Source organism: Hylobates moloch, unplaced genomic scaffold (assembly GCF_009828535.3).
Source record: "Hylobates moloch isolate HMO894 unplaced genomic scaffold, HMol_V3 SCAFFOLD_8, whole genome shotgun sequence".
Taxonomy (NCBI): domain Eukaryota; kingdom Metazoa; phylum Chordata; class Mammalia; order Primates; family Hylobatidae; genus Hylobates; species Hylobates moloch.
In genome coordinates, this window is record NW_026652283.1 from 30,211,154 (window position 1) to 30,220,129 (window position 8,976).

The window sequence follows — 8,976 nt, forward strand, 5'->3', positions numbered from 1 at the left end:
TGAGCAAAGAAGTTAAAGCATATGGAAATACGATATTGAGATGCAAAATCAAAAGACATGTGTTTTAACTTTTAGAGAAATGTATATGATTTAATATTGTTCCCAAAAAACCTATGACAGAGCATTTAATCGTTAACTCAGTGACATGGCTCAGGATATGATTCATCTGAACCTGCTGTAAAGACCCATTATTTCGAAGAAAAGAATGAGTTTATATTTTATATGAGAAACAGCTAATTAAACTAAATGTTGTTTCCAATACATTGTTCAGTGACACCCTTTTAGGTAAGAATTTTATGTTTTATTACTCAATATTCTGTTAATTAAAGTGAATGGTAATTTAATAAAAGATGTATTAGTAATTAGTTGTCATCTACCATTAACAGTTAACCAAAAAGATGTGTATTTGAACAGTGGCAGTTAATTAATACTCAGTTCAAGTGTCTTCTCATCAAAGTAAAAGGTTATTTTCACTTTCATCCTGTTCATCGTAAGAAACCAGGGTATGATTTGATGGCACAATAACATCGTGCTACAGAGACTTAGAGGAATAAAGCACTAAATTAAAGGCTGAAGTGGAAGTGTGACTTAACAGTTTACTGAATGCAAACATTTTGAATACTAGAGGTGGTGATCGAAAAATAAGTAGACAATGTTTAAGAGAAAGGGTAGCCTTTTTCATGCCTGAAATGATTTAAATATACTCCTGCCAGGAGGAATTATTAGGATGATTCTATGCTGAGACACTAGAAATGACTTGCTATTGCTAGATACGTTTGTATGGAAATATTTTTATCTCAAACTGACAATAATTTCTTCTAAACTCACCTGTACCATGAGAGCCCTCTCCAAAGAGCAAAGTGATGCCTGATCTTGTCAGGCATAGGGTAAAAATAAGCCATTTTCTCCTGAAATTTTGCTGTAAGTGTGATCTGTTGTGTGTATACAGATCCCCTTATTTACTGCACAGTGTGGTGGATTTCAGTTACTCAATTTCATGTTTTTGTTCCCTCAAAAATAATTTATTAGATATTAATGAATATTATAGCTATAAGCCAAAAGTGTTAAGAGAAATAAATCTCAATGTTGGAAGGTTAATGCATTAGATGTTTATTTCATCATCTCTTTCAAAATTGTTTTTTTTAATTGTCCTAATCTGAGCATCAATATATGAATTATATTCGGCTATGATTTTTCCATAGAATAAAGTTTGTGGACCCAAAACAACCTATAATCCCTAGGTTATGTACAAACTGGTCATTAAATTATTCTGTACAAAAATTGCATGATTTGTTCTATTTACATTTATATAGATCAATTTGTGAGTTTCATTATAATTTTGGTTTTTCTTTAAAAATACCCTTGAAACTTTCCACTTAAAGAACATAGTAATCTCCAGTGTGAATAGCTTCATAAATTTCATCACTGTATATAGGCCGGGCGCAGTGGCTCATGCCTGTAATCCCAGCACTTTGGGAGGCCAAGGTGGGCGGATCACCTGAGGTTGGGAGTTCGAGACCAGCCTGACCAACACGGAGAAACCTCATCCCTACTAAAAATACAAAATTAGCCGGGCATGGTGGTGCGTGCCTGTAATCCCAGCTTCTCGGGGGGCTGAGGCAGAAGAATCACTTGAACCCGGGAGGCGGAGGTTGCGGTGAGCCGAGATCGTGCCATTGCACTCCAGCCTGGGCAACAAGAGCAAAACTCCGTCTCAAAAAAAAAAAAAAAAAAAAAAATTATCACTGTATAAATAAGAAGCAGGTAGACTGACTCTAATATGCAAAATATTTGCATTTATAGTTTGTTTTGTAGACAAAAAGTCCAGCCCAAGTGGTGTCATTCACATTAACTTGTTATTGACCTTTCCAACTGAAAGAAGTGATTGGATTCACCTGCAAAATATGGAGAAATTATGGACAATGAAGCAAAACCTTTATTTCAGGAAAAAGAAGTCAAAGTCGAAAAGAAATGCCTCACATTGTAAATGTGATGAGTCCACTAACGAATAGGCCGAGATGTTGCCAATTATTCTAAACTGCCAGGAACCACTAAAATTCGTCATTTCACATACAACATCAAATTATTCGGATCCATTATATCTGATTTGTTTGTACCTTTAGTCTTTGTTCATAAGGTGACTTTTCAGCTGAATTTTGTGATTTAATACTTGGCCATTGTTCAAATCAATATCTTTGATTTCCATATTATAAAACAGAAATTTTAAAATCTTTTGAAATTCGTGTTTCTGGCTTTTGTACATGGTAAACAGTCATTTGTGAAACTTGACAGCATATAATTGTATTACTTAGAACAAATGTTTTTGCAACCACCTTTAAAAGATGTTACACAATGCAGTATTTTTACTATGTCTTCTTTAGAACGTGTGACTATATTTGTCAGGTTCAGATGAATTACGTAACAATTAAACCTCAAAGCTGTTATGAAGTATACAGTTTATGATTACTTTTGTAAAAGAAAATGGAAAGCATTTGAAATATAATTTTACTCTGTTTCATATGTACTTTGAAAAAGAAATAAAGTGATTATAAATTATTTTTGTCTGTGTTTATAGAAAATATCTTTTCCAGATTTAATTTTGTGACCTTTATATTATTAAGGTTTTCTTTAATAGACATTATTTGTGGCACTCATTAGTAGTGCAGAATGACATATTTATCAATAATCCAATAATTCAGGCACTGAATATATGTTAAAGGTCTTCTGTAATATATTCCATTTTTATCACAAAATTATTCATTTAAATTTTTTGATTATTTCCACAAGAAGCAATGAAACAATCATGACTCAAGTGTTAAAAGCGGCAAATGCCATTTACACACATTAGCTAAATTTGTTTTAGCTCCCCAAAAAAATTCCAAGCCCCTAGAAATACCTTAGCAGGTGATTCAGCAGTTAGGGTGTATCACATATTTTGCTGGGTCATTTGTCTTCTTGTGCTTTGCCTCCAATTTTCAAAACCTTTTCATCAAGAGTATAGGCATAGCTACTAGTTTTAGACAGTAAACAGGGCACTGACTCAAAGAAAATCATAACTGTTTGCAAATAAGATGTTCTATACCTAGAGTCATTGTTTATTTAAAAAAAATATATATATATATATATATATATATATGGCCAGGCGTGGTGGCTCATGCCTGTAATCCCAGCACTTTGGGAGGCTGAGGCAGGTGGATCACCTGAGGCCAGGAGTTCAAGTCCAGCCTGGCCAACATGGTGAAACCCCATCTACTAAAACTACAAAAAATTAACCAGGCATGGTGGTGGACGCCTGTATTCCCAACTACTTGGGAGGCTGAGGCAGGAGAATCACTTGAACCCAGGAGGCAGAGGTTGCAGTGAGCCAAGATTGCACAACTGTACTCCAGCCTGGGCAACAAGAGCAAAGAGTGAAACTCCATCTCAAAAAAAGAAACAAACAAACAAACATATATATATATATGCCTCTTCCCAGAATGAGGCAGGATAAAAACTCAATGATCTGACCTGTCTGGCCTTGTTGAAATCCCTATATCCAAACAGTATGAAGAGCCTGAATGAAATCTAAGTTGCTGTTTTAAAAAAGTAGCCAGATTGCCACTTTTAAAGATTTTCTTAGTAGTATTCCCAAATTTCTCCCCAGGAAGTGTTCATATTCACACTGGTTTAAAATTTATATTCCCACTAACAATATATGAGAGCTTCCAAGTACCCTCATCCACAATTGGCGTTATTATTTGAATCTTCCAATTTGAACATGAAAAAAAGTTTTAATTTCTATTTCCTTTTTTTCTAGTGGGACTGGTCATATTTTACATAATGATTGGCAATTTGGATTTCATTAAGTCTTTTCCCATTCTCCCATTAGGATTTTCTTCCTTATTTATTTTTAGAGGTTTTTATTTTGTTTTTATTTTGTTTTTTAATGCAGATAAATTTTCCATATATGCATATCTCAAACTTCTTCAAAGCAGATGTCAAAATGTTAGGTTATAATCTATAAAGGACATTTATACAATATATATAAATAAAAAGTACATATTGAAATATATATGTGACGAAATGTAAAGCAAAGTTTAAACAAAAGTTATCTTCCCCTGAAAAGCACAAGTTCTTATCCTGACAATTTCCAGGATGATTTCGACTGTCACCCACCAGTGTGTCTGAAAGAAGCAGAAAAAAATCCTTTTCATGGATAACCCACTATTTATGCTGTTGTTTAAAAATCCCTTGTTGTGCTACATTTGAATAGTTTTGATTCTATCCACTTGTACAGTGACACAGAATGGAGTAAAGTTGTATCCGGTAATGTTCACAGAGAATAAAACCAAAAATCTAAACAGAAACCACGAATAGGACACTTGACAAGCAGTTTCCATTTTCATGCTATAGTTAGAATTAAAAAAAAAAATTTTCTTCAAGTGAAAAAAAATCAAGTTCCGACTATGAGTATAAATTATGTGAACAGAAATGAATTCATTCTCACTATGAATGCATTTAGTGAGACTGATTAGGTTGTGTGCATTTTCATGAGCAAGTACTTTTTTTATTAATTTTAGAACATACATGAGTAAAAACCTTACCTTAAATGGGAAGCTAGACCTGAGTCAATAACAGAAACTCAACCCAAAAAGTGAAGGAGCTAATAGATAAAAATCATACCGAGAACACAAGGCACAAACAGGCCACAAAACTGTACAACTCCAGGAGGAAGAGAACAGCCTGTGGTCTATGTAAATGGTGCTTCCAGGAACACAATTCTAACCACCTCTAATTAGTAAATAACAAGGCATAAGTAGCACTAATTGGTACAAAGTTAACTCAACCAGAAGCTAAAATTGAAAGCTAGAGTTGAGAATTAAAGGAGAAATTGTTTTTTATTGGACATGTCACCTAAAATATACAGAATATGTGTTATGCACCAAGCACTGTGCTCATTACCTCTCGTAATCCTAATCTCTGTGTACAAAATGTCTGTGATGTATTATTGTGACTATTTTTTTTTTTTTTTTTTTTGAGAAGGAGTCTCGCTCTTTCACCCAGGCTGGAGTGCAGTGGTGTGATCTCGGCTCACTGCAAACTCTGCCTCCCGGGTTCGTGCCATTCTCCTGCCTCAGCCTCCCGGGTAGCTGGGACTACAGGCGCCCGCCACCAAGCCTGGCTAATTTTTTGTATTTTTAGTAGAGACTGGGTTTCACAGTGTTAGCCAGGATGGTCTTGATCTCCTGACCTCGTGATCTGCCCGCCTCGGCCTCCCAAAGTGCTGGGATTACGGTGGCCCGGCCTATTGTGAACATTTTAAAGATGGAGGAACTGAGGCTTAGATTGATTAAGTGGATACACCTGTAGTTAATGGCAGAGCACAACCTTGCAAACATGGCTAACTCATTCCTAAATCAGGGTTTTTATTCTCTACAAGGCATGAAATATAACAATTCATACTGATACAGTTTTAAAATACTTTTACGTACACTGTTTCTTAATTCTTACCACAAGGCATGTGGATTTCATCCACCCATTTAACAGATAAGCTAAACATGGTTAACAGAGATGAAATGAAAGCGCAGGGTCTTGTAGTAGACTATGTAGCTGGGCCTCAGATCTAGGTCTCTGGCCCTCAAACTACATGCACATTTTATGACCTGCTGCTTTTTAGTTGCCTTCAAACTATGAAACAAAATAAGATTTAAAGGTAATTTGCCTCTTTAGATAAATCACTAAGATGAAAGTTACATAAACCTCATCAACACTTAACTCTACTCATCTATAAATTGAGATTAGTTATTTCTGCCTGACCTACCACTTCATGTATGTGCCATCTTGTAATATGTAAAATATTCTGCAAAACTATAGTTGGTACTAGTTTTTGCACTGACTTCATTCCCATCATTAATAGGAAGAACCCACAGATGGGATGTTTTTTAAAGCCATAAGATAGGTGTTTGTGCAGATGAAGTAGCTAAGAAGGGAATAAATGCCAAATTGACCCTGACCTGGATAAAAAAAAAAAAAGCAATGAAGAGTAGAGAAGGAGCCCAGTCAATAGGCTCAAGTTCTATAGACTCCTGTTAATCGTATTCAAGTAAAAAAAAAATCTCTCCCATTGCCACTACCGTAGCTCAGGCCATGAAACCTATTTTCTGCATTTTATAAATCTTGCTAATTGGTTTACAAATCTCTAGATTCTCTTAAAGTCCACTCACTCTCCACTATACAGCTCCGTCTCCAGAAAATGCATCTCTGAGCATCCCATACTTTTACTCAAAAACCCTACATGGATCTTAAAAAGAAAAAAGAGTGGTAGTGGAACAACTGAAATACATAAGAAAATAAAATTTGACCCCTACCTCTTATTATACATAAAAATTAACTTCATCTACATCACACTTAAATGGATATCTTAAGCCTTAAGATATCCATTTAAGCCTTAAGATATCCATTTATATATCCACTTAAATGGATATATAAATCTTCTGGATGACAAAGCAGGATATCTTTGTGACCTTGGAGCAGGCACACCTGGCCAAAACTTTCTAGTTTCTTAGAACTGACCAAAGACAATTATAGAAACACACAAAAGTAAAGATTTAAATTTCCTCCAAATGGACTGCAAAACAACTCAGAGTTTCAAAGCAACTCTAATCAAAACTGCAATGAGTTTTCTGTTTGTTTTTGTTTTAATGGAACCTAACAAAATGATTTTTTTTTTTTTTTTTTTTTTTTTTTGAGACGGAGTCTCGCTCTGTCCCCCAGGCTGGAGTGCAGTGGCGCAATCTCGGCTCACTGCAAGCTCCGCCTCCTGGGTTCACGCCATTCTCCTGCCTCAGCCTCTCCGAGTAGCTGGGACTACAGGCGCCTGCCACCACGCCCGGCTAATTTTTTGTATTTTTTTAGTAGAGACGGGGTTTCACCATGGTCTCGATCTCCTGACCTCGTGATATGGAAAAGCAAAGGTCTATGAGCAGACATTCTGCTGAAAATGAAGAAGAGGAGTTGAGATTTCACCTAAGAAAAAAAAAAAGTCTTATCCTGAAGCTACAGTCATCAAAACAGTGTGATACAGTATGAAGTTAGGCAAATTGACAAAGAGAGTAAAAACATGCCACATAGATATGGAAATTAGATCTATAACAGAGGGGACATATTAAGCTGTGAGAAAACAATGGAACTATTTAATAACTGCAGGATTTTTAAATGGGAAAAATATAAACATGATCCTTTTTTCAGTCTACATACTAAATTCAACTTCGAATGGCATTCAAATGTCAAGTTAAATTTTTCAAAATTCTATTTTAAAGTATAAATAATTTAGAGAGAGGAAATGGTTTCTTAAGACACAAAATGTGTTCTACATTGAACAAGGCTGATGAATACTGTTACATTAAATGAACAACTTATCATTATCAAAACAGACATTTAGAGTAAAAAAGCAGCCAGATGTGGTGGCTTGGGCCTGTAGTCCCAGCTACTCAGGAGGCTAAGGAGAGGATTGCTTGAGCCCAGGAGTTAAGGATGCAGTGAGCTATGATCATGCCACTGCACTCCAGCCTGGGCAACAGATTGAGAACCCCATCTCTAAAAAATTAAAAATTAGAAAAAATTTAAAAACAAAAAAAGGGTGAAAACAAGCTACAAATTGAGGATAAGATATTAACAACTCATATAACTAATAAAGAGTCCATAGCATGTTATGTAAACAAATCTTACAAATCAATAAGAAGAGCTTAAGTAACCCAGTATAAAGTGAGCAAAACACATGAAAGGTTTTAATGGAGGAGGGAATGCTTATGGGCAGTAAACACATAAAGAAGTACTCCATCTCATTAAGAATCAAGGAAATGCAAATCAGGGTTATAATGAGAACAATATATAATATTAATTGACAATGTCACAAAGTCTCACAACACTAACTCCAAAAAGGTGGCAAACCGATAGACTTTCTAATACATTTCTATTAGGAGAGTGATATTAAGAAAACAATTTGGAAGTATCTATTAAACTTTCACATATATGGGAAGGAGCAATTCCACTCCCAAGTCTATACCCAGAGAAACTTTCAACCATGTGGATTAGGAGATACACACCAAATTTTAATAGGAAAACTGCACAAAATCAAGGAAGGGAGAGAAGAAATGGCTCACATGCCAATAAAAAGAGTGATGGATAAAGAAAGTGTGGTATATTCAACAACAAAATATTAAACGATAGTGGAATCACTTAATTATTTCTACCTACAACATGGATAAATCTTAATTTAAACTCTTTTTTTTTCTTTTTAAATGGAGTCTCACTCTGTCACCCAAGCTGGAGTGCAGTGGCATGATTCCGGCTCACCACAACCTCCACCTTCTGGGTTCAAGCAATTCACCTGCCTCAGCCTCCCGAGTACCTGGGATTACAGGTGCCCACCACCACACCCAGCTAATTTTTTGTATTTTTAGTAGAGATGGGGTTTCTCCATGTTCACCAGGCTGGTCTCAAATTCCTGACCTCAAGTTATCTGCCCACCTCAGCCTTTCAAAGTGCTGGGATTACAGGCATGAGCCACCGTGCCTGGCCTTAATTTAAACTCTTAATAAATCTTAGAAAATGTTGACTGAAGACATGAACAGACATTTCTCAAAAGAAGACATTTATGCAGCCAAAAAACACATGAAGAAATGCCCATCATCACTGGCCATCAGAGAAATGCAAATCAAAACCACAGTGAGATACCATCTCACACCAGTTAGAATGGCCATCATTAAAAAAATCAGGAAACAACAGGTGCTGGAGAGGATGTGGGGAAATAGGAACACTTTTACACTGTTGGTGGGACTGTAAACTAGTTCAACCATTGTGGAAGTCAGTGTGGCGATTCCTCAGGGATCTAGAACTAGAAATACCATTTGACCCAGCCATCCCATTACTGGGTATATACCCAAAGGACTATAAATCATGCTGCTATAAAGACACATGCACACGTATGTTTATTGC